A 13,056-nucleotide genomic window follows, 5' to 3' on the forward strand; every position below is an offset into this window, starting at 1 on the left:
CGCCTCATGAATGCTATGCAAGCGCTCTACCACTGAGTCACATTCCCAGCCCTTCCTTCTGTTCTAACTTGAAGTACTTTTTCTCTTTTTGTGTTCTATAAAACAATATTTCCAAGATGAACTGTATACATTGATCATAAATGAACAAACATTGAAATTAAAATTGGAAAAAAGAAATACTAACTATAAAAACCTTAACCTTTAGAAAATGGCTAATTTGATATTCCCAAATCAATATACAGAAATAAAGTCATATGACTCTAATTTGTTACTATTTTTCTTTATATTAACCAATCCTAAGGCTATGAACATAAGATAAACAGACAAAATATATTAAAGAGCTTGATATAAAAATAGGATTTTTTAAACTTTCAAATATCATTACTAAATTATTTTTTTAGAAATACATTTGATTTATCAACATGTTACATAGTCATAGATTTTCAGAGAAATTATTGTGAACTGTAAGATTTATTTTTTACATAGAACAGCAATGAAACTGAACACCCCCACTTCATAGTTTTGGATATTTAATAATTACTTATTCCAGAAACATTTATTAAGCATATACTAAGTATCAGTGATAGTTCAAGGCACAATGGAATTTTGGAGGAGAAAATCAGGACTGTAAAATTGAGAAGGTCATATTTGACTTGGGCCACAATGAATGCCAAAGGATTTACCAAATATAAAGTAGAGAAGGGCATTCTGTTCAGAAGTGACAAAATGAGTAAAGGCACAGAAGTTTGAAAGAGCATGGAACATTCAAAAATATAAAGTAGGTCAGTGTGGTTAGAGCATAGATTTCATGGAGGGGAATAGGAAGATATATTGGGACTAAAACCAGGATATCCTATATGCAATACTAAAGAGTTTGGAATTCATTCTACAGAAAAGGCAGAACAGGAGAAAGTCATAAATAAGCTATGTTTTAGAAAGATAATGGTGGTTGTGATACCCGTACATAATGTTGATAAGGAATGGTTTGAGTAGAGACTAACAGGCTAGTTAATATGTAATAGCTTGTGGGAGAAGAGAAGAGGACCCAAATATAAACATTAATTGCAAATAATTCTAAGAGAAAGCTGCATTTATTATATTATGATTCATGTGAAGTGTGTCACTGTATTTTTCTTACATTCAAGGACTTTCATTTATTGTATTGCTCTATAATACCTTATGAGTTATCTTGATCGGGCAACCATTGCTCTTCCTATAATAAGGTAAATTATTCATAACAAATAATACTCATGTGTTGCCTTGGAATTTTTTTCATTGTTCCTAGTCCTCCAGTTCTCCTATAAAACCTAGTATTTGGTATTATTATGCACTCACTGGAAAGCAAATTTCACACTACTTTAAATTTACTCTTTCCAGTTACATAAATACCAATTGCATGCCAATGCACAAACTGAACTCAGCTTTATGGTTTAAATGGAGTGAGAAAAAAATGCTCAAATGGATCTTCCTATACAATCAAAAATAAAAAGTGATTATGTTTGTAGCCCAGAGTTATATCCTGTCTTTATTCCCAGAAGCAGATTTCAGAGCTAGTAGAAACATACAAATCCTTGAACTTTAAAAATTAGATACAGGAAAAAAGAGAAGTTTGAGGCTATTGAAGTTCTGAATACCATTCACAAAGCGTCAATAATGCTACATATTTTTTGTTCTTTGCTGAATTCTGGTGAAAAAATTTTATCCATTGAACAATCAATGTACAATGGTGTTGGGCAGACAGCTAACATGAAATAAGAAAAAAAACTGTTTAACAATATTGACAATTTAAATATCATAATACAGATGAAATTTCACAAGAAAAAAATGCAGAATATAATAATTCAGGAATATCACTGCAAAATACATGTAGAGGAAAGAAGGAACTACCATGATTCTTGACGAAATAACCAGAAGATTTTAGTGAATTTCAAGTTTGCTATATAATAAAAAGTGTAAGACAATAAAAAAGAAAATGTGTATGCAACTGACAAAGGGGTGTATTGCTTGTGCACTGAACGTCATTAATACATAAGCAGAAATCTGAGATGCCCAAGTCACATCTGGAATATTTATTCAACTCTAAGGCCACTTTCAAGGAAATACCAAAAATTTGGAATATGCAACTTCATCTTAAGTGATATAATTACTAGACCAAGTGAGAAACTTGGAAGGCACCCTTAAATTCTACTATTTTTTTCAATTATCTGGTCAAATTAATTAATATTTTTGTTAATATAGCCAATATCTATTGATGCTATATGCTAAACACTAAACCTATCATCTAAGGCAATGATTCTCAGTTGGAGGGTAATTTTTCCCAAGGCAACATGTAGCAAGGTTGGGAGAGACATTTGGCTGCCATAGCAGGGGTTGGCAGTTTTATTAGCATCTAATGGTTAGAGGCCAATGTTTTTGCTAACTAGCCTATAAAGTATAGGATAGCCCTACATCAAGAAATTACCTAGTCAAAAGATCAAAAGTGCTACAGTTCAGAAAATATGATATAAGGCTACAAGGGTTAACAAGTCAAATAAAACTCTTGGCCCAAAGAGTTTAGTATCTATTTGGAGTAACCAACAAGTATCAATATATCTATTAGGAATCCACTATTTTCATATACAATAGGAAGTTTAAAGGATATAGAGTTGAAGATAGGAAAGGCAGTAAAATGGATCCTCAGGGTCTCAGGCTCTTTCTAATTTCTTTTACAACCTTGAGAATGTAGTTTTTTGCTTTTTTTATTTATAATGTCAGGGCTATAAAATAGCTTCTATATCTTTAAACATTGTATCCTTTCCATGTGGAAATTTTCCATTTTATTCAGAATGTGTATGTTCCCCCAAATATGGATTATATCTCAAGGGAATTTTATCATATGGCAAGAGAATATAGAAAATTGAGAAATTGGTTTATTTGCTTGGGTTGATTGGTCGGTAGTGGTTTAGTAGATTGGTTACTGTCCTGAGTAAAATCAGAATTATAATAGTAAAAGATAAGGAAAAATGAATGATGTCTCCCAACCTACAAGCTACCTTTTCATTTAGTTGATTGTTTCCTTTGCTGTGCAGAAGCTTTTGGATTTGATAGAGTCTCACTTGTCTATTTTTTTTGCTTTTGTTGCTTGTCCTTTTTATGTTATAGCTAGGAAATAGTTGCAAAAAAAAAATCAAGCTGTATCCCTGTGATTCCTATTATGTTTTTTACAATTAAAGGCCTTAACCATAACTCTTCAATCCATTTGGAAATTCTTTTTGTGTTTTGCCTACTGTTGAGGGTCCCATTTCATTCTTTTGCAGAGTAATATGCAGTTTTTCACCCATTTCTTGTAGAGACTATTATATCTCCATTGTGCATTCTGGCTGTATTGAAGATGAGTGAACTGGATACATATTGGTTTACTTCTGAGCTCCTTGTTCCATTGCCTATTTGTAGGCCAGCACCATGCAGTTTTGATTATTGCAGCTTCATAATATATATGTGTATGTATGTATGTATGTATATATATATATATATCAGTGTGATGCCTCCACTTTTTTTTCTCAAGATTGCTTTGGCTATTTGGAGTCTTTTGTGGTTCCAACAAAATATTAAGATTGTTGTTTCTATTTTTTAAATATATTATTGACATTTTTAATTTACTTGAATCTGTTGATGGCTTTGATTGGTATGTACATTTTAGCAATATCAATTTTCCTAACTCATGAACATAGAAAATTTTTCCATTTATTTGTAGCTTCAATTTCTTTAATTAATGTTTTGCAGTTTTCATTGTATAGAACTTCCATCTTGCTTAAATTTTTTCGTAAGTAATTAGTTCTTTGGATGTTACTGAAAATGCTATTTTTTGTTAACTTTATTTTTGGATAGTTTGCGGATCGTGTAGAGAAATGCCACTTATTTTTATATGTTGATTTTGTATCCTGAAACTTTAATAAATTGGTTTATTAGTTCTAAGCAGTTTTTTTGAGGAGCGCTTTCTACATTTACAATTGTGTCTTCTGCAAACTAAGATATTTTTACTATTTCCTTTCCAGTTGGATGACTTTATTTTTTATTTATTTATTTATTTATTTTTGCCTGCTTAATTGCTCTGGCTCAGCCTTCTGCTACCTCATGTAATAGAAATGATGTAAATGGACAGCCTTGTTTCATATTAGTATTAGAGGAAAGTGTTCAGTTTTTCCCCTCATTTGTGATGTCATCTATGAGCTTTTCATATGCCTTTATTATGTTTTTTTTTTTTTTTGCTGTATCTGATTTTCTATATCATTTTATTTTCTGTATCTGTTGAGAGTTTGCTTTACCACTGAGCTACATCCCCAGGCCTTTTAATTTTTTTAAATTTTGAGATAGTGCCTCATCTCACTAAGTTGGTGAAGCTGGACTCCAACTTGTGATCCTCCTACTCAACCTCCATATATAGTCACTAGGACTACAAATGGGCACCACCATGCCAGTTTGATCATGTCATTTTTATCTTTCATCCTGCCAACATGTGATACCACACTAGTTGACTGTCCGTCCATGTTGAACCAACAATGGATGATTTATACATCTACTTTTGTGAGGGATACCAGCCTATAGTTTTCTTGACTTGTGATGTCTTTCTCTATATTTATATCAGGGTGATACTGGCCTCATATAATTAGTTTGGAAATGTTCCTATTTGAGTGAGAATTTAAAGACTGGTTTGAATTCTTTTTTAAGTAGAATTTACCTATTAAACCATCTTGATCTGGGCTTTTCTTTGTGGGCATATTTTTTATTTCTGCATCAATCTTTATTTGTTGTTGCTCTGTTTAGGCTATTTTTTCTTGATTCAGTCTTTGTACATTGTATGTTTCTAGCAATTTATTTAATCCTTTTTGGTTACACAACCTGTTAGGTTACAATAATTCATAAAATTCCCTTATAATCTTTTATTCTTAATTTCTAAGATGTTCATTATAGTTATTTTTGCCCCTACTCATTGAGGACTGAGACACCCACAAATTCCCCTTTCACTCAAACCAATGTTCTTAAAGAAGTCTTTGTTCCCTGAAAATTTTAAAGACCAAATGTTCTGCAATATTATCATGATATTATACACCAGAAACCATATTTCACTCATTTTCTTTGATTTGTTGGGTCCTAATATATAGCTGTGGAAAGTAATAGTTGTATGGGATTTTTAACAATTTGGAATCATATGTGGGTTTAAACTGAATTCATTTCATTTTTCAACATAAAGCATTTCTCAAGTTTCTACCATTCGAATTTTCTTATGAACCTGGAGGAAATCTTAGCATTGTCTACTCTGGTTTCTTTCACTACCTGGATGAGAAAACATTCCATGGAAAGTGGACTTTCACAAGACCACAAAAGTATTAAGAAGGTAATAGGCTAGAATCTAAGTGTCATGAATTGAATCTGGAGTGTCCCCCCAGAAGCTCATGTGATGAAAGCATGTTTCACAATGTCGCAAGATTCAGAGGTAGGGCTTTAAGCAGTGACTGAATCGTGTGTGATCTGACCTCAGCAATGGTTTAAGCTGTTTGATGGATTAAAATGGATTAATCCTTTGATAGCTAAATAGACTACTGGGTGTCTGGGAAATAGGTCAATGGGGGTGGGCCCTGGAGGAGTTTATCTTATCTTGGACCCCTTGTCTTTCTGTATCTCTGCTTCCTGGCTTCTGTGAGCTGAGCATCTTTTCTCCAACATTCCCTGTTGCCACATTGTTTCTGCCTTGGAAACAGCTCATAGTCTGAACCTGTGAAACCATGAGTAAAAATAAATTTTCTTCCTCAAGTTGCCCTTTTTTAGGTATTTTGGTCATGGGAATTAAAAAAAAAAAAAAAAACCTGACAAGCACACCAAGCCCACCAATTTCCAGAGAGAGTACAGGAAGCATCTCAAGCACTCACTTAGAATCCCAAGAAGTAGTGTTATTATTCTAAACCTAGTAAAGAGAAATACTGTAATCATTTACTGTTATATTTACTTTTGTATTCTTCTAGAACACATTACCTTTGGTTAGAGGAAATGCAGGGTAATGTGTAGATTGTGAGACAAGGTGAAGATATAAACAAAAGAAACACCACAAAGAAGGGATGGTTGTCCCGTGAGCACAAGGATCATAATAACTAAGCTACTTAAACTTGTTTTTATCAATTTCTATTGCAGTGAACAGGAAATGTTTACCAAGGATGAGTAGACAAATTTTGCTGGAAAAAATAATCCTCATTACTAGTATAATGTCTTTCAATGGAATACATTTTGAAAAAATGCTTATAAAAATAATAATAATGGTTTGAAGATAATGATGTCATAGCCAGTGCAAAAAGAAAGGTAATAATTATGATTTTAGGGGAGGAAAGGGGATTGAGCAATCAAATTTGTTAAAACTGATTATCCAGAGGGTAATATTTTGGGAATGTAAATGTTTCTATGGCAGGAAAAAATGTTCTCTATAATCAAGAAAAATAGTTCAACAATTCCTATGGCCTGGAAAACTACTAGAATTTTATTATGCTCATTTCGTATTATTTCATGCTTAAATAAGCAAATCTAATCAGTTTTTTTTTTTTGCTAAAGCGAGAAAAAACAATATTCACATATATTCTGCTAATAAATACCCAATGTAACTTAATAAATTGACTTTCTTATACATTTGGGTACATCAATGATGTATACCTTTACTTTAGAACCTGTCTTGTACCCCCTAATGATTTGTATATAAAAGTTCTAAATTTAACTTTTGCAGATAAGAGGAATTCAGCCCTGGACTAAACTTAATAATGTGTGCACTCAAAGAAAAAATATTCCTATCAATTGCTTGGCAATGATCAAATATTTTATGTTAAGTGAAAGAGAAGAATAAAAAGGCATATCTCCACAGAGTGGAGGGGGCAGTAAAATAATTTTTTGGATTGGATATATTCAATTCTATCAGGTTAGGGAGATTAAATCATGTAAGTATAAAAAAGATTGATATTATTAATTCTAAGAGTCAGCCATTTGTGTCAGAAAGAAAATGTTAATGCAATGGACTATGTAGAAAGTTGTAATCAACAAAATTTTCATGCTAATAATCATAACAACATCTTGACATAACCGCCCAAAATGTGATATAACTAAATAGGAAAATGAAGTCAAGGGTGAGACAAAATATATTGGTGGGTAGGGCTATGATAAAAGCCATGTCTTCATTATCTATAGTAGAATCTCAAGCATACTATCTTTAAATATATAAGAAATGAGAAATATAAATTTAAATATACTATTTAGGGACACAGAGACAAAATCAGAAGAAGCAACTTGAAAAGCTAAAAATGATTGTATTGGGAAGTGTGATTTATATGTGGGGAAGTTTGGGGCAGGAGATTTTTGTAACTCTTCATCAACTTTGACCTTTAAAGGGAAAATTAAAAAGCAAAGTAAACTCCAATAAAGAATGATTTGTTTTAAAATTTATAATACAATGAGAAAGTTTATTCTTCATTTTCCCTTAACAGAAAATTTTTGACATAATTTTGGGAAGAGATATTTGTCATGACTTTAAAATAGAAACTTGTCATGACTTTAAAATAGAAACTCACAAAATAAGAATAGTTATTAATTTAATAACTAACACATGAAAATACACTCTGATTTTCTTTATCATTTAAGATTCAAAATATTGATTTCTGACATGTCATAAAATGCATTTCTGCATTTTTGTTTCTTTCTAGCCTTCAGAAATTCAGCCAGATCTTGATAATAGATGTGCTACAAATGGAATAGAATATTACCACAAGATGGCACCTTTGAACATATTTCAAAACGTTGATTATGAACATCAAATGTCTCCAACTGAAAAGAACAGTGAAGACATCTGCTCTTCCTTTTCTGATTTAAAAAGAAACAATGTTCACATGATCCCTGAAAACAGAAAAAAATACAATTTTCATTTTGGTGCAAAAGGTTTTTTACAAATAATAATCTCCAACCACTGAAATTCCCAACTAAAAATAATGACAAAAATATTTCTTGATTGACTAAAACTTTCTTGTGCAAATTATCTCCCTTCATCATATTCACTGATCATCAGGCCCTTCTGGGCCACAAAATGCAGAGTGAGTGGAACATCACCCAAATGGTTTCACATACAATGGATGATTAGGCCAGTACCAAAGACACTGATAACTTGTGACAAGGGTGAAAGGGCTAGCCAGCTATGGGAATCATTCCATTCAGCCACTGAGAATACAAATACTGAAAGCATTGGTTAGTCTTGTAGATGTACAACTAAAGCTTTCAAAAAAAAAAAAAAACACCTGGATTAATAGAAGACTTAAAATGTAATTCACTTTAACTTACTTTGAGAAAATTTCAATTTATGTAATATTTGCAAGAATACAATGAACTCCCACGTACATTATACCTAGATTTACCAGTTGTCAATATTTTTTACACTTGCTTTGTCACTATTTCCACATGCACCAATGCACATATTATTAATTATTTTTCTGAATCAGATTAAAAGAAAATAGCAGATATTATGACCCTTTATCCCTGTTGCAATGTGGGCCTCCTAGGAACAATGACATTCTCTTAAAAAAAAAAAACACACACACAATATAAAGGTGTGGAAAATTAACATAGTTACAGTACTATCTTCTCATATATAGTCCATGTACAAATTTTCCCAATTTTTGTGATAATGAATGTTGGAGTGATTAAAATAAAAAAAACATTTTGAAGAAGAATTAAAAGTAATATGACAAAGACATCTAAAGACATATAGATCACATATAACTTATTTAACTCAAGCTGATTAAAGTCAAGTAAACCTGAAGAGTAGGACAAAGGTGGAGAGAGAATTTTCTAGCAAATTCCCTTTAAAAAAACAAAATCAACCTCTGTCTGTGCCGGGCAATATTACAAAATCAACCCTGTATCCAACCAGGTCTAGACTGGCTTCCTGTCTCTTCTCATTAATAATGAGTGCTTGCTTGAACAAGTTCATTACTTCTCTAAACTCGCTTGTCTTATCTGTTAACTAAAGGCAGTTATTACAAAACGAGGATTTTCAGAACATTAAAAATAATAATGCTCACTATCTTCCTCGATGCCTAGAATTGGAGTAAGTGCAGAATAATTTTTTAACTTCCATTTCTAGAATGACGAAAACTTAACTCTCTCTAACCATCTCCTTAAAAAAATGATTTGGCAAAAATAAAATGTATGCTTCAAAGTTAACTCTCTTGGTCTGCGATTCCGTGTCGCACACACTGGTTTCCAACTGAACGCTCTCATCCCGCTGCCATCGAGGGGCATGTCACAGCTAATTATCTGTCATCACGCCCTGTTGCATAGGCAGTACCTTGCCTGCTGCTGCTGGGACCTCAGCGCTGTCTGTTGACTCATTTGCATTGCCTCCCGAGTGTCTCCGCTGTGTGTGGATCACACAGAATGAAGCCCAGGGGCCAACTGGCAGGCCCATCTGAATTGTGGAACATATCTAAGTCCCCTCCTCATTACTTAGTGAGTAATGTGGGGATGTTCGCTGGTTCACACACCCTGGCAATGTAAACGGTCATCTGCTGCCTCATCTGCTTCTCCGCGTCTGGGGTGCAGGACCAGATCGGCTGAGGAACTTTGCTAGCACTTATGCAAATAGCGATGGGAGCTCCTAGGTTTGGCAACATTCCTGTCAGAAGCCTCATTTGTGGCTGCACCGTCTGCCTCTTTTGTGCTTCCACAGCTTTGTGAGGCAACCTCAAAATAGATCTCTCCCGTACTCAAGTTGTTTTTATGTTCCTCTCCCATGAAAAGACCAAAACCCTTCCCGATCCATTTAGCGTTCCCTGTCAGTGTCTCAGTGACGGTGATGTTTCAATTTAAACTCTAAAAGAACATTCATTTAACACCAAATCAGATTATGCACATCTTGTTTTCCAAACTAAGGGAAGATGTATTTCCTTACGGGCTCCCCCAATTTAGATTTAAAATACATAAATAAATTCTTACAGCATGTGTACACATAGAACAAGTCCCAAACTGTTATGGGTATATATAAAATAATGTCATAATTTTGTACAATGAAAACTTTATTCTAACATATACACTGCGTAACACCTACTTTAAAAAAAATTGTTTCTATTTTTTTTTTTTAGTACCTTTTAATTACTTACTTCAGCAGGCAACCAGCGAAACCACAGACAGTACTATTGAGTGACAAGGATTCAGTTTAATTTTGGTTTGAATTCTTATCTCACTAATGGATAAATTTTTAAAATATTTCCTTCTCCTTCCCCTACATCATGCTATAATTTTTCCTAGGAAAGGCTTCTATAGAAAATAAATTCAAAGTCTGCTTAGAAAATAAGAAATAAAATAGAGCAGCATAAATAAGTCCCAACCATGGGAAATTTATTTACCTAGGCTTTAAAAACTACTGGAAACCAGTGCTGCTTAAAACTGATTTCCTCTAGGTGTCAGTATAGTCCTAGAACTAAAAACCTTAGCTTTAATGAAAAAAATAAAAAAATAAAAAAAAAAATAAGAGCACAGTAAAATAAATGTTTACTGCCAGATCATACTATTCGTGTGTATATGAGTTTGAAAGATTTTCTTTTGAAATCTGAACCAATTTGCAACTATGAATGTTCATCTGCAGATGACAGAAAGGATTTGTACTAGAAAAAACAAATTGTGGCTACAATATATTTCTGCAAACACACATTGTTTTCTACATCTATTTTGGCATTATACAACCCTATCATTCACTGTTGGATATCATAACTTAGTCTGTTCTGGATAGAGACATGAACATTTTAAAATCTCAGTAAACTTTATCTTAGATAAATATAGATTCACTTTACAATAATTGGTCTCAATTTAATATACCCATTGGCAAGGAGTCTTGTGTTATAACTTTAACACCAATCATGCAGCTTTGTTTAATAAGACTAAGAATTTTCAAAGTAATACAAGAACACACAAAGATTCTAATGCATGTGCAGTTGATATTTATCACAACATATAATGCATTAAAGCCCTAGCTAGAATCCCCATTTCTTCAGTCATTAAGAATCCTTCTCTGTCTTTTCTCCACATTAAATCTCCTCAACAGGCTATTTATCAACTGGATACCTCCCAGTGATCAGATCAGGAAAGCAATTATGACATTTCTACACCTATGGAGTTCAGTGCATTTCGGAATTCATTATAGAGTTATTTTCCTCCAAAATTCATTATAGAGTTATTTTCCTCCAAAATTCATTATAGAGCTATTTTCCTCCACTACAGTTTATTTGCCTCCAAACTTTATATTTAAAATCTCATAAAACAGAAAAAGCCAATAGATACTCACATGACTTTTATTTATTTCATTAGTTTTTAACATTTTATGACATTTCATTTTTTCAAGTAGATAACTTCTTATGTAATTTTAAGTAAAACATTTCTCTGGCGATAACAGAAACTATTATTTATTAAAAGCCTAAGTAATGCCAGATTTCCATAAAGTCCTCAGTCTAGTTCTTATGTGACACCTAATATGTATGTTATTGGCCAGGGAGTGGTTCACATCTGTAATCCCACCTTCGGGGGAGGTTGAGGCAAGAGAATCACAAGTCTGTGGCCAGACTGAGCAATTCAGTGAGACCCTTTCTCAAAAAAGAAATGAAAAGGTCTGAGGATGTAGCTCAGTGGTTAAGCACTGGCTTATCATGTAAGAGACTCTAGGTTAAATCTCCAGTACTGAAATTAAAAAAAAAAAAGATATAGTATGAGAATATGTACATATCTCAATGCCTTCTGGTATGACTTGTAGTCTCCAGAGAAGCCTGAGAATCTGTATCAGGCAGATAATCACACACAGCAGTTGGGCAGTAAAATCAAGATGATAGGATGTTGAGATCCCCCTCACAGCTCACAGCTCACAGCTCATACTCTCTAGCCAATACAATCTCTATCCTCAAAGCACTCAGGGTAGTTCCTTGTATCAGTCACGTTAATCTGTATTCTGAGGAAGCAAACAAAGTATAAAGATAGATGGTCTGGGTAACAAATCTAGAAGGATCTGCAAGGAATCACTAGGAAATTCAGAAATATGGTTCTAATGACCTCAAAGATAACTCCCTATACTTCTGGAAAAGTGTAAAGTTGTCCTTCCCTAATCCAAAGACACAGAATTTTAAAACAAAACATAACAGAGAAAAAAAAACTAAACTAAACCATGAAAATGGCCCTTCCTACTGAAAAATTGCATTTTTATTCATTTTTCAGTTTGGGTGACAAATTATTGGCCCATGATGAGCATAAGCCTTGTTCTACTCAATGTGGAAACCTTGTTTCCATAGCTGTGTAGACAATTCAACTGATCATGCCACTCTTAGTAGGTGAAGATTAAAGTTAATTCATCAAAGTTCTCCACAGATTAACATTAGAACTGTGCCAAATTTATTTAAGGCTTTATTTTATACTTTGTCAAAACAGGACAAAACTTTTTTTTGCTCAAAAACAAAACCAAAAAACTACAAAGGTGTTTGTAGTTTTTTGTTTTTGTTTTTGTTTTGTTTTGTTTTTGCTGTTTGTTTTTGGTACTGGGGATTGAACTCAGGGGTACTCAACCACTGAGTCATATCCCAGCTCTATTTTGTGTTTTTTTCTTCAGAGACAGGGTCTCACTGAGTTGCTTAGCACCTCACCATTGCTGACGCTGGCTTTGAACTTCAGATCCTCCTGTCTCAGCCTCTGGAGCCCCTGGGATTACAGGCATGTGCCACCACATCCAGCCTGTTGTGTGTATTTTTGTTTTAAAGAATGTCTTAGGAGATCTCTAGAACAATTATTTTAAAAGTTTAAAACATTGTTTTAATTTCCTGTAATATACTACTGTAATTAATTGCCACAAACTTGGTAGCTTAAAACAACACAATATATTTTCCTTATATTCTGAAGACCACAGTTCCAAAATCTGCTTTTCTTGGCTGAAACTGATATTGGTTCATTGGTCTGTTTTCATTTGATAAGGAATCTTGTGACACACGAAGATAATCCAGGATCATCTCTTCATCCCCAAACCCT

The 13,056-nt window shown here is 33.3% G+C and overlaps 1 long non-coding RNA gene across 9 annotated transcripts in view; it reads right to left on the reverse strand.

Annotated features, from left to right (window-relative positions):
• The window catches only part of LOC110598422 (uncharacterized), a 296,730-nt gene that overhangs the window by 230,791 nt on the left and 52,883 nt on the right, over positions 1-13,056 (reverse strand). The gene's annotated exons all lie outside the window — the stretch shown is intronic.

The sequence above is a fragment of the Ictidomys tridecemlineatus genome, chromosome 4, assembly GCF_052094955.1.
Source record: "Ictidomys tridecemlineatus isolate mIctTri1 chromosome 4, mIctTri1.hap1, whole genome shotgun sequence".
NCBI classification, from domain to species: domain Eukaryota; kingdom Metazoa; phylum Chordata; class Mammalia; order Rodentia; family Sciuridae; genus Ictidomys; species Ictidomys tridecemlineatus.